The 12,374-nt window shown below is 41.7% G+C and overlaps 1 long non-coding RNA gene across 1 annotated transcript in view; it reads right to left on the bottom strand.

Moving 5' to 3' along the window:
- Positions 1 to 11,988: 11,988 nt before the first annotated feature.
- The window catches only part of LOC111815367, a 5,467-nt gene continuing 5,081 nt past the window's right edge, over positions 11,989 to 12,374 (bottom strand). The window contains exon 3 of the long non-coding RNA XR_002820070.1: positions 11,989 to 12,071. This is a non-coding gene — a long non-coding RNA (uncharacterized LOC111815367). The remainder of the gene's footprint in view (positions 12,072 to 12,374) is intronic.

Here is a 12,374-nt window from a genome sequence, read left to right as displayed (position 1 = left end):
GCAGGCGTATGTTTTTCTCTTATTTTTTTTAAAGGTTTTTTATTTTTTAAAAATTATTTTTATTTATGTGTGTGTGTGTGTGTGTGTGTGTGTGTGTGTGTGTCCAGCTCAGCCCACCAGGGGGCGGGCTGGCTGGCATGTGGTGCTGGGGGATTGAACCGCCGTCCCTGTGCTCTACCAAGCTTGTTCTAAGTAGGTGCTTTAGACCACTGAGCCATCTCACCAGCCCCTGTTTTTCTCTTAGAGATACTGGTAAACAGTTTTCTAAAGTCGTTGGCTAAAACCCAGGCAAAGTTTGGAAAGATGACCTTAATCATTTTGATTCTTGGTGGCTATTCTTCTGAGTCTTTATAACTCATGTACTATAAAGCTCACAAATCTGAAGTGTGCAGCACAGACAGACACTGACAGTTGAAGACAGTCTCACCAAAAACGCATGGGAGCTCCAGTTGCTTCGCCTCTTCCTCGGTACTTGGCACGGCAATTTCATCTTTCCTTTATCTCTGCTGGTGGCCGTCTTAGCGTGTTCTAGCTGCCATCACAGAGCACTGCAGACTGGGTGGCTTGAAGGGCAGGAATTGATTTTGTTGGAGTTTTGGAGGCTGGAGGTCCAAGATGAGCACACTGGCGAGCTTTGTTGCCAGCGAGGCGCCGAGCCTGAGGCTGGCTTGCGGACAGCTGCTTTCTTGCCGTGGTGCCTCAGGTTTTGTGAACGGTGTCTTTGTGCAATTTTCTAATTTCATGAAAAATTTCAGATCCATCGTCCTACTACCCTGTTTCAGCTTTTTAATATTTAAGGATGTGTGGTGACGTCTTCCTTTTCATCCCTGACAAAGTGTTTTCCTTTATATATAAAAAAATCAATTTTACTAGGAGTTTATTAACTTTATTAATCTTTCAAACTGCCAGTGTTTGAGTTTGTTGATTTTTCTCCATTGCATATTGATTTTATATGCAATTTAAAATCAAAATCAATTTCATTGATTTCTGTGTTTGCCTTCACTGTTGAGTTCTTCTCAAGGTTTTTGAGACAGAAACACATCTTAAATCTTTAATCTTTTAAAAAATATATGCGTTTACTTAATATATTATTTATATTTTAGTATGTGTGCTGCCAAAGCAAACATGATTCTTTATACTTTATCATATGGATTTAGTTTAATAAATATCATTTTAAGCACAGTCTTAGTTGAACTTCACAAATTTTGATATATTTTATTTTCACTTCTTCAGAGTATTTCTTAATTTCTATTTTGACTTCTTGATGACTTGTGGCTTATTTAAATACATGTTTTTAAACATTTCAAGTGTTTGATTTTCTATTTATCATTGTGGTTTCTCCACATCAATGATTAGAGAAGATAATTCTTCTGATTTCAAGTTTAACTTGTTGACACTTATTTTATGGACCAGTTAGCAGTTCATTTTGGTAAATGTTTTACAGGCACTTGGAAAGATTGTACAGTCTCCAGAAGTTGGGTGGGGTATTCTAAGTAGGACAATTAGGTTGTGCTGATCAGCCATGCTGTTCCTGTCAGCTGTGCTTTTCGGGATCTTTGGTTTGCACATTCTATCTGTTCCCGAGGAAGGTGTGTCCAGCTGGCGCTGCCCTGTCCACGCATGCAGGCTGCTCTGCCATTAGCGCCAGTCCTAGAGTTGCGGTCAGAACTCACGCCCAGACCTTTCCGGACTAGACATCTTTAACATGAACCAGAGGCCGGAGCTGAACATTCAGTGCCGTGTGTGCGTGACATACCGACCACTTTCAATTATAAAATCGACTTAGGGTTAGTTTTTCAAAATAATGTCTTTGGTCTGTTATTTCTTCTTCTTTCTATCAGGCCACAAAAATGCTCACCGCCCTCTCTCCCCAGGCTGCAGAGCGCACGCGTAGGCCCTGGACCTGGCCTGAGCGACCGCAGGGAGGAACAGGAGTGTGAATAGGTATCACAGCGCGGCCGAGCGGGGCACAGTAAGTGCCTTTTAGCCATGGAAATTTGTTTCCTCTGCAAATTCTGATTTTGGAGGCAGGGTCTGCGATGCCTGGGTTCACCCTACCCCCACAGGCTCTCTTTCAGTGTACGCTGCCCGGAAGGGCCTCGTGCTGACTCCTTAGATTGTCCGTGGTTGTGGGGCTGGCACCAGAAGGGGCTACTGAGTAGGCGTGGCCTTCTTTGGAGCAAAAAGCCATAGACAGATATAAAATTGAATCCTCTTCTGTCACTTTCTAGGTGTCTGACCATCAGCAAAACCACCCTTGAGCCCCAGTGATCCTATAAATCTGATTTATAGGATAAATGGTCAGAATGATTGAGAAACTCCTAGCACTGCGCCTGGCTGTAATGATGATTAACAGACGTTACTTCCTGCCCTTTGTTTCTCAATATCTTAAGTGCGAGAATGGATCGCGCTCCTCCTTAGGGCTTGGCTCCTTTGAGCCTCGCACTAGGCTATGGCTGGGACTAGGGAGGGTCGAGGTCCACTGACTCAGCCCCCACGAACTGCATTAAAGTTTCCTCCACGAAGGAACCAGGACAAGCTCTCAGCTGGGCCTCAGCCACGAGCCTCAGTTTACACCGAGGACCTTCTGTGTCCTTGCCCGGAGCATGCACACGAGCCCATCCAGGGAAGTCGGGACTGGCTCTTCTCTTCGGTCCCAACATGGAAAAGTCCCTTACAAATCAGAAGTCAATCCCAATACAACGCTAATGTTTTCCTTTGCCACAGGACTGGGATCTGTTTTCACTCATCGCTTTCTGAGATCTGCAGTAAAGCACATCGTAGTGACATGTTATTGCCAGGGACCGAAGGAGGGCTGGTAGTTTTGCGCAGCAGAGCCCCTCCGGGAATGGAAGCTGCTTCTCTGGCTGGTGGAGGGCAGGTCAGGAGCGCCGACCTCACTCTGAGGGCGAGGGCCGGCTCTGGGAGCCCCAGAGTTGCTGGTAGAGCATCCTGGGTGAGTGGAGTAATAGCAGACGATCGTCATGGGCAGATGTGAGGCTGTCTACACCGTGAGAAGCGGGATCGGCCGGTGTGGGTGAGGCACACGAATGCAAGATCTCATCCTCCGAGGCGGGCTCCTCTGGGCTTGGCTGGAAATCAGGCCGAGGCTGATTGTGATGTCTGCCACGGACCAGGGAGGGGCTGGCTGAATCAGGTGCTCTTTTTAGTCCTCATTTCTTTGAAGGTTTAATTTTTTCAAGAAGCATTATTTTCCTAGTGAGAAAAATGAGTAGCACTACAGGGTTGTAGTGAAAATCACAGTCCCCCAACTCGTCCTTGAGGCCAGTCCTATCCAGACCTCACAGTCTCTTTAAAAGCCAAGCTCTGTTTTTAAAAGCTATGATTCTTATATCCATTTTCTTTCTTTTATGGTCATAATAACAAATATATAAAACATTGAAATGATAATATAAAAACCCCATGTTCCATTCCATTACCCACCTCTGGCTCTGTCATTGCATGGTCAACTTGATTCATCTCCCCGCAACTCACAGACTATTTCCAAGCAAGTCCAATTACACTATCATTTCATCTGTAAACAACCAGGCATGACTCTCTAAAAGGGAAGGATTCTTTTCAAAAAATAACCATATTTTAGCATTTTCTTAGTAACATCAACTTTGTGGTATTCTAATTTCCTGGATGATATTAGAACTTTTGTTTCACATTTTAACTGTATATTTTAAAACATATGCTAATATTTGATCTGCTTTTTTTTTTTTTTTTTTTTGCAGAACCAGGGATTGAACTCAGGCCCTTGCACTTGCCAGGCAATTGCTTATTTTACTGAACATCTCCCTGGTCAACATATACTAATATTTGAGCCATTTGTTTTCCTTGTTTTTTTTTTTTTTTTTAAGGCAGAAGGATTTTTTTTTTTTTTGGCTCCGATTGCCTTCAGGGCAGGTTTGGCTGGCTTGAGTTGTGGCGATCCAACCACAGCAACCTGAGCCTTTGAGCCATTTGTTTTCAAAGCCAGTAGCACAGTTGCTCTCTTCTGGGGGTCCTGGTCTGTTTGATTCATTTATTTATTTAGTATTTTAGGACAGGGTCTACAGGGTCTACAGGTCTCACTGCATAGGTTAGACTCATAGTGATTCTCCTGTTTAAAGCCTCCCAAGTGCTGGGATTACAGGCGCTCCCAGTCTCAATTGCCATCTCAATGCGCCCCCGAGGCAGGGCTGGCACAGCAGGCTGGGGGATCCAACTCCCAGCTACTGTGTCTGCCTAAGCAGGCGTTTTAATCTGCTGAGCTATTTGTCCAGCCTTCTTGGTCTGTTTTATTTTTATTGATTTTATTGAAAAACAAATAGTAATGAGACAGTTTCAAAACAGGTTAGTAGGGCAGTTACAATAATTAATACATGCATATTGTTATCTTCATAGTAGTTATTCATAGTACAAGATGCAGACATGATATCCTGTCCAAACACTATTAATACAAATCTTTCTTCTCATTGAATTAAGAGAAAGTAGCTGTATATCTATCTTGACTATTTTGTATATACAGATACAAAATGGTCCTTCGTTTGTATCCCTTTTTTTGTTTAGTTTTGTCAGAGAGGGGTATTCCCTTGCCATTTAAATATTGTAGGTGTGTGAATTCAGCAAAATAATCCAATATAGTCCAGTAGTCCATAATAGTAGTGGGTTATCTGCAGGACTGGTAATCTGTTTTAGAGCAAGTCTGCAAGTCGCTGGGGAGCAGAAAGAGGCTATGGGAGGTGCGTGATGTTCTCGGGTTGGGGTTCCTGCTCTGGTTGGTGGCTCCCTGCAGACCTTGGCCTTTTAAGCAACTGTGTGCTGTGATTAGCTAAGGGGGACTTTGAGGCTTCACTTTGAAAAGCAGAGCAAGTGTATATGGGCAGGACTTACTTAATGGCACCAACAGCACTCTGGACACTGGGAATGCAGGGATGGATGACAAGGCCCATTGCTTCCCAGAGAGCCAAAGTTGTGTAACAGAGAGAACTCACAGGTGCGGGGTCTAGAGAGCTTAAGTCTAAATCCAGGCTTTGTTACCTAGCAACAGAGTGACCTTGGGCAAATTATATAACCCCTTGTGTCTCTGTTTTCACAAGGTGATACAGGCTTGAATACGCTTATCTTGAAGGGAACTTGTTGAAAAAATAAAATGAAATAAGACATAAAACAGACTGCAATAGTATCTGACACATAATAGGGACTTAAATTCATGTGGTCTCTCTCATTCTGTAAGTGTATATATTATATATATGTATGTGCATTTAGATCATATATATTTTACTTTTTATAGACAAATGGACAACACATTGGGTTTAATTTAATTTTGCATACTTACTATGTATTTATTTTAAAAATCTAGCTTTGGTTCTTTAGCTTCTACCTATGATGCCTAAAATAATATGAAACATGAAACAATTCCTTTTAGGAAAACTTTCTTAATTCACAGTGAGAATCATCATTTAAATTTTTTTAAGTTATTTAAAAAATAAGTTTCTTTAGATTTGTGTAACACTGATGAATGAAAGTAGATGTTCTTGGTTGGAGCTGCTTTGGCAAATGACTCGTATAAAGGCATTTTGGTTGTGCCTTCTTTTGCAAGTGACAAGAAGAGAATACAAACTGATTTGAGCAGAGTTATTTTATTGACTCCCCGAAGTGGGGACGCTACGGGTTGAGTTGTCTACAGTCAAGTCATGATCTGGGAGCTCATAAAACAGCATTTGAGTTTTGCTTTCTCTTGCCATCTCTCTATCTCTCAGCTCCATGCGTGGGCACCGATCTGTGTTTTCTTCCATTTTTCAAGGGCATTCAAGGGGACTGAAAGCATCTCTGGCTTCTGTGGTCCTACTGCCCTCAATTCCAGGGAAAGAGGAATTTCTTGTCCCAAGACTTGCGTGTCCTTTCTCAGAGAAGACTCCAGTTGGCTCATTTTGGTTATATGCTTCCCATGAGGTAAGAGCAGAGCCTGGGGTGGGGAAGCTGCTAAGATGGCCCTTCCAGCACCACATAGAGGGAATGGGGTGATTCTTCAAAGAAAAAGCAGAATTGATAAAACATAAAAAATATTGCATCATTTATATAATGAATGGATTGACAGGTGATTAGAAAATCATCATATTGGGGCTGGTGAGATGGCTCAGTGGTCTAAAGCACCTACTTAGAACAAGCTTAGCAAAGCACAGGGACCGTGGTTCAATCCCCCAGCACCACATGCCAGCCGCCCCGCCCCCTGGTGGGCTGAGCTGACCACACACACACACACACACACACACACACACACACAGGCACACACACACACATAAATAAAATTTAAAAAAAAGAAAAGAAAATCATCATATTAACACTTTTATCCAATAGTTTATTCCCTAATGAAGGTAAATATTCTTTTATGCACATTGTGTTTATCTTTTTGATTTCATACTAAATTATTTATACACAATAATAAATTACATTGTTATTAGGAACATATATTACTCCCATTTTACAGACTGGTAAACAGGTTGGGAGAACTTTCCCCAGTCACATAGCAAATAATTACAAGAACTCAAATTCAAACCTGGATAATATAGCATTATACTTTGTGTATAGCATTATAGTACGTACCTTAGGAGTTGGAAGGGTCCACACACAAACCAAGAAGATAAGATCGTTTGCCCTCAACACTTTACAGTTTCTCTCCAGAGAAACAAGACAGATCTAACTGGAAAATACCAGGTAAAGTGAAAAGCCACCTCCAGGTTCCTATGTGCTAGGGAGTGTGAAGCCAAGTCATGCCTGAGGCTCACCAGGCTCCCTAGGGGAGCTTTGTGACAAGACTGTTGGAGTGGACACACGGGGACAGTAACCATGAACACTGGGAGCCACAGCTGACCGTGTCTCATTCTCTCTGCTAACCCTCTGCGTGTGCTCCCTCAGCATCTTCCCCACATCTCTGTAAGGCAGGCGCTGCCACAGTCCTTATTTAAGAATATGTGGAAACTGAGTCACAGGGAAGATCCTGCAGCATGTTCAAGGCCACACAGCAAGTCAGGAGAACTGGGGCTTGTGCTGAGGCTGGCAGACCCACAACCCCGCCTGCCAACCCCAAGTATTTCTCATTTTAAAAATGTTTAGCTTTGCCATGTGCTGAACACCCGGATAGGACTGGGAAGGTGTTCTTGGAATTCCAGATGGGATGGGTGCTGTGGGGTTCCCAGGTGTGAGAGCACAGGTAGGCTGGGCTCCATCCCTGACTTCCACTGACCTGGCAAAGGCACTTAGGGACACAAGCGTGCTAGCATTCTCCACATGAGCAAGTGCCCAGCTTGTACCAGATCTAAGCCAGCTTGCAGCAGTAATTTCCTGGGGGTGTCTTTCTGGGGTGACCCTTTATCAAGGTGTGGCTGGGAGAGGGAAGGCTGGAGTGTAAAGCTGACGTCTAACCTCACATCCATGGGACAGCCAGCTAAATTATTTACAGGCTCTGCCCACCTCAGCATACTTGTTGTGGCCCACCCCTAAGGCCAAGCCAAACGAAGCAGGAAAGATGTCCGGGTGAAATATTGTTGTCAGAGGGAAAGACATGACAAACCCCGTGACACTTCTGACCACCTTCTGCCCATCCTCTTGGATGTCTGCAGGTATGTCCTATACCCCTAAGTCCTCGAAGCCCATAAGATAGAACAGGATGTGTGTGTTTATTTTGTGTGTGTGTATGAGTAGCATGTGTGTATGTTTAAATTCATGGCTGACAACTCTGTCGTGTGTGTTACATGGCTGGAAAATGAAGAGAGTGCCTGCCGGCTCTGCTTTAATTGGATTTTCTAAAGCATAAATAAAAGGTAGGGAAGAGTGCTGCATTCTTTGATTGATGTCTTTCCTTGGAGTGTGTGCGGCTCAGCTGGTCTGGAGTCCCTTGGTTGCTTAATTAAAGGGCTTTATTCTGCCCATGTTTCGAGCTGCTGCTTTGTATGCCTGTCTAGAGGCTGACCTCAAACCTGCATGACCAGAAATGCCACTAGAGGTGGGGGCAGCCTGGGAGATGGACCCCAAAGAGTTATGGAATATATGTGAGGAAAAATAGTTGCTTATTGGATGGCAGAGGAACACAATGCCCAGCTTTGGTCTGTATAGAAGTTTCCTTAGAAGAAGGGTTTCAAATAATGCTTAGAAAAGTACCAAATGATTTGAACTTGAGATGGCTTAATACAGATAAACCTCCAGTGGCTTTGGAAGATTGGCCTTTGCTGCAGTGGGTAGTAGGGTAGAGGTGGGATGTCCTTGTTGCTGTGGTTTCAATCTTCAATGTCCCTCAAAACCTTATGTTCTGAAAGGTTAGTCGTCAGCTGAGAGTTCTATGGGAAGGTGGTGAACACTTGGGGAGGTGGGGTCTAGGTCACCGAGATGTGCCTTTGAGGTTATAATTTATATCCAGCCCCCCCCCCCAACTTTCTTCTGCCATAGCTTGTGCCATGCTGTTTGTGCCTCATCTCAGGTCTAAAAGCAATGGATTCAACTGACCATGGACTAAAACTGAACCAAAATAAACTTTCCTTTTTGAAATTGTTTTCATGTATTTTGTCACAGTGACAGAAAACTCACTTAACCACCTGCATGTTTGCCTTCCCTTGTCAATTTTCCTTGTGAGAGCTGGTACTTGGAAGGATGCACCCTAGTCCCTTAGGGTGCATTTAAGGGGATGTCACTCTCAGGTACAGCTGAAAGGATCTTTCAACATGCAAATATGGACACCCCAAGATAAATCCAAATGCCTTAACAAGACTGATTAGCTCTTGAAAATAAAGTGCATACTCTCAAATTAGTGGATCTTGTTTCTGCATTTCTAGCAGCAGCACCGGGTGGTCCTGCTCCTGCTCGGGAATCTCATTTTAAACAGTGAAGTTGCAGGTGCCAGCAAAGTCAGGAAGTCAGTCATATCTGGCCTGCATCCAGTTTTTCTAAATAAAGTTTTATTGGAATACATTCATTTACATGTTGTCCACAAGTGCTTTTTTTCCCTGCAGTGTTAGAATTGAATTGTCATGAAACACATCATACAGCCCACAAATCCTAAAATAGTTACTATCTTTATTAAAAAGTTTGGAACTCCCTGGTTTATGAAATCTACTTTTGTTTATCATGAATCACTCACACATCAGCCAAATGGAATGTACTGTCATTTCTGGGGTTTTGCAAATATGTTATGGTTTGTGTGTATTTATCTCCCAAAATCTCATGCTGTCATGGGGCAGAGTTCTAGTGTTTGTGATTCATGATCCACTGGGATTATGGGTGTGAGTGCTGCTGGGATTATGCATGTAAGTGCTGCTGGGATTGTGGGTGTGAGTACTATACCCAGCCTGGGGCGGATAGCCTGAATCCAGCTAAAGGAGACAGAATTGCTCTTTGCAGTCATTGTTTCTGCTACTCCTCCCTTTGGCTCTTGCTGTTTTGTTGCCTTCTGTGGCCATGAACTGCTGCCCTCTGCCATGTGCCACTCTGCCTTGGAGTCGGCTGAGTATGGACGCAAAGCTCAAATGACAGTGAGCTAAATAAACCCTTCCTTCCTTCATTTTTGGTGTTGGGTATTTTGTCCCAGCAACGATAGAAGTGTAACTGAGACAGAATGATACCAAGGATGGAAAGATATTCCTTGCTCCTAGATAGGAAGAATCAACATTGTGAAAATGGTCATATTCCCAAAATTGTTACATAGATTTAACACAATCCCTAGCAAAATACCATCAATGTACCTCAGAGCTAGAAAAAACATTCTTAAAATTTGTTTGGACCTAGAAGAGACCTATAACAGTAAAGGCAATCCTGGGCAACAAAGGCAAGGCAGGAGACATTACAGTTCCTGACTTGAAGTTATATTGCAAAGCTACTGTGATAAAGTCACATCTTTCTTCATGTCCTTGATCTTCTGTCCCTTCTCTTCAACTTGTACCTTGTTCTGATCTCAGTTCATAAGTCATTCCTTCCACACTGCCTTGCTTGTTCTCCAGAGGCTGAGTTAAGTGACTCTCGTGGATGGCGAGTCTGGACTGCCTCATCATGACATTAATCCAGACTAATTGCCCCAAATGGTGATTGCCTAATCGACATCTGGATCTCCTATTAGATCATCTGTTAACTATTGAATTCCAAGTACCAGGCATATAATATTTTAAATTTGACAGCTTTAGACACCTTTCTTATTTTTAAGCACCCTGAATGGAAAAAGATCTTAACCATTCAGAGAAATTCAAACTAATGTACTTCTGGTACTGGTCTCCTGAAAGTGGATAAAAGTCAGTGATCAACCACTATAATGGAACAGTGCACCACAGGCACCCAACAATATACATGCACATATCACACACACACACACACACACACACATACACACACAGAAATGCAGACACACAGCAGGTGTTGGCTTTTTCAGGGTTTGGTAGATGAGCTATGTGCCTTTGAGATTAAAATATTTGAGAATTTCTTTTGAAATGCAGAAACTTTTCAATAATGTGAGATCCCAGTTGTTGACTCTTTGCAGTATTTCTTGTGCAGTTTGGTTTTTGTTCATGAAATATCTGCCTACCCCTACCTAGGTCTTCAAGATTTCTACCTACTTTCTTTTCCAGGAGGTTTAGTGTTTCTGTTAATATTTAGATCTTTGATCTATTTTGACTTTAATTTGGTGCATGGTGATAGAACAGGCCTTGTTTTAGTTTTTAACATATGGAGAACCAGTTTTGCCAGCACCATTTATTAAAGAGGCTATCTTTCTTCCAGTGAACATGGTTGGCCCCTTTATCAAAGATAACATGGCTTAGTGTGTTTGCAGTTGTAGCTGCATCTTCTAATCTGTTCCACTGATCCTTGTTTGTTTTTTTTTCCAGTACCATGCTGATTTTATTACAATAGCTTTGTAATATAACTTCAAGTCAGGGATTGTAATGCCTCCTGTCTTGCTTTTGTTGCCCAGGATTGTCTTTGCTATTACAGGTCTTTTCTGGGTCCAAACAAATTTTAAGAATGTTTTCTCTAGCTCTGAGGTATATTGATGGTATTTTGATAGAGATTGCATTAAATCTGTGTAACAATTTTGAGAGTATGACCATTTTCAGTGTTGGTTCTTTCTACACAGGAACAAGGAATATCTTTCCATTTTCTGAAATTCTCTTTAATCTCTTTTTTTCAGAGTATTGCAATTTTCATTGTATAGATATTTAACTTAATTTCTTAGATTAATTCTTCAATATTTCATTTTTTGGGATGCTATTGTGAAGGGTATTGTTTCTATAATTTCCCTCTCAGTGTGTTTGTTGTCTGTGTAGAGGAATGCTAAGACAACCCATAAATTAGGAAAAAAGTCTTAATCAGTAATCACTCAGGCAAAGGCCTTCTATCTAGAATATATAAAGAATTAAAAAAAATTAGGCCCCCAAAATTTAAAGACCCAATACAAAAATGGGCATCTGAGATGAATATACACTTCTCAGAAGAAGAAATACAAGTGCCAAATAAATGCATGAAAAAATGTTCCACAGCACTGGCCATTTGAGAAATTCAAATTAAAACAACATTGAGACACATTCTCATCCCAGAAAGAATGACTATCATAAAGAAATCAACTAATAACACATGTTGAAGAGGCTGTAGCAAAAAATGAACCCTTCTCCATTGCTGGTGGGAATGTAGACTGGTACAACCGCTATGGGAATCAGGTGACGACTACTCAAATTACTAGGACTGAAAATCCCATTCAAACCAGCTAGTCCCCTTCTGGGCTTTCCCAAAAGAACTGTAATCACACCATAGTGATATATGTGCACCCACATTTATAGCAGCACAATTTGTCATAGCCAAATCTTAGAAACAATCAAAATGCCGGTCGCCTAAGAAATGGATAAAAAAGAGGTGGTATTTTTATACAGTGGAGTACTACTCAGCTATAAAGAAAGACAAACTCTAAGTCTTTGTAAGTAAGTGATGTAACTGGAAGCTATAAGCATAAGTGAAGTAAATCAGACCCACATGTGCACACATCATATTGTCTCCCTAGGGTAAGAACATGAAAGAAGAAATAAAACCTGAGAAGTGTAATAGATATAGTGAAACTGAAACAGAGAGAAACTAAACTTAAGCATTAAACACAAAGGTGAGAGAAATGGGAAGAGATAGGAAAAAAGGAAGGTGGAAAACATGCAAATATATATACAGGATGGCTGAGATAATTGTACTAATAATTTCCATCAGTTTTTTGAAAATAGCAGCTAATGTGTACAATTTTCACTTTGACTAACTCTATATGCTGATATCTATGATCTAAAGAACCACATCAAGGACAGCAATGTGTAATACAAAAACCATGCTTGAATACCTCTCATCTTGGACTTCTAGTGGTGTACCATTTTTAATTT

Source organism: Octodon degus, unplaced genomic scaffold (genome assembly GCF_000260255.1).
Source record: "Octodon degus isolate 3935 unplaced genomic scaffold, OctDeg1.0 scaffold00015, whole genome shotgun sequence".
NCBI classification, from domain to species: domain Eukaryota; kingdom Metazoa; phylum Chordata; class Mammalia; order Rodentia; family Octodontidae; genus Octodon; species Octodon degus.
The sequence above is the reverse complement of the archived record's forward strand: the minus strand, read 5'-3'. Positions and strand labels throughout refer to the sequence as shown.